Source organism: Phaseolus vulgaris, chromosome 8, assembly GCF_000499845.2.
Source record: "Phaseolus vulgaris cultivar G19833 chromosome 8, P. vulgaris v2.0, whole genome shotgun sequence".
Classification (NCBI taxonomy): domain Eukaryota; kingdom Viridiplantae; phylum Streptophyta; class Magnoliopsida; order Fabales; family Fabaceae; genus Phaseolus; species Phaseolus vulgaris.
In genome coordinates, this window is record NC_023752.2 from 25,564,051 (window position 1) to 25,565,760 (window position 1,710).

Consider the following 1,710-nt stretch of genomic DNA (forward strand, 5'->3'; position numbering starts at 1 on the left):
TTCCCTTCAAACCTCTCAACAACACCCGATTAGCTGACTCCACCTGGCCATTTGTCTGAGGGTGCTCGACGGATGCAAACACTTGTTGAATTCCCACCCCTTCGTAAAGCTTCTTCAACAGGTGGCTTGCAAACTGAGTCCCATTATCCGACACCAGGCGTTTAGGCACTCCAAACCGGCACACGATGTTCTTCCACACGAAACCTTCGATCTTGTGTGCGGTGATCTGGGCCACTGGTTCTGCTTCGATCCACTTGGTGAAATATTCAATCGCCACCACCAAGTACTTCATCTGCCTGATCGCCAGCGGGAAAGGTCCCAGGATGTCGATTCCCCAGGTATGAAACGGCCAAGGGCTATAGATCGACTTCAACTCCTCGGGAGGCGCCTTATGCCAATCGGCGTGCTATTGGCATTGTTTGCAACATTGGGCATACTTCTTGCAATCTTCTCTCATCGATGGCCAGTAGTATTCTGCACGGAGAGTCCTCGCGGCCAGAGCTCGACCCCCGACGTGGCTTCCGCATATACCTTCGTGGAGCTCCGCCATGATTCTCGTGCACTTCTCGCCATGTATACATTCCAGGAGCGGGTGAGTGAACCCAAACCTGTACAGATCGCCATCAATCAGGGTGTACTTGCTAGAATTCTTCTTTACCTTCCTAGCCTCAGTCGGATCCAGCGGGAGAAGGCCATCCGCCAGGCACCGCTTGTACTGGGTTATCCAAGTGTCTGGCTCATGGGTAGCGCAGACCTGCATCACGTTCACCTTCTCTCCCCGGCAAGCTCTAATTCTCGGCGATCTCAGAGTTTCTTGCGTCAGGGACTTATGGCTTCTCGCGGCTTTCTCCGTCGACTTGCTGATCTGAAGGACCAGGTGATCTGCCACAAATGCTCTCGGCGTCTTCAGAGTTTCTTGAATCACCGTCCTCTGCCTACCCCCCTTGCCTGAGCTGGCGAGCTTAGCTAGCAAGTCAGCTCGGGCATTCTGCTCTCTGGGCACATGCACTACTTCAAAGGAGGCAAAAGAACTCTTCAACTCCTGCACATATTCCTGATAGGCCGCCATTTGTGGATCTTTAGCCTGGAACTCGCCTGTTACTTGCCCTGTGACTAGCAGCAAGTCACTCTTAGCCATCAGCACCCTAGCCCCCATCTCTTTGGCCAGCAAAATTCCGGCGATCAGCGCCTCATACTCCGCTTGATTGTTACTGGCTTTGAAGGCAAACCTCAGAGATTGTTCGATCAGCACGCCGTTGGGTCCTTCCAATATGACTCCAGCACCGCTGCCCTGCTGGTTGGACGATCCATCCACCGAAAGTACCCAACGGAAATCGTCCCCTTCAACTCGCGTTGCCTCAGATGAGAGCTCGACCACGAAATCTGCAAAGATTGGCCCCTTAATCGGGCCTCGGGGCTCATATTTGATATCGAACTCTGACAATTCTACTGCCCACTTCACCATCCTTCCTGCAACGTCAGGCTTCTTCAAGACCTTCTGGATGGGCAGGTCAGTCATCACCAGTATTGTGAAGCTATGGAAGTAGTGGCGCAACCTCCTCGCCGAAAATACCACAGCCAGCGCAGCCTTCTCCAGGGCCTGATATCTCGTTTCGGGGCCCTGCAACACCTTGCTCACAAAATAGATAGGCTTCTGAGCCTGATCTTGATCCTGGGCGAGCACCGCACTCACCGCCCTCTCAGTTACAG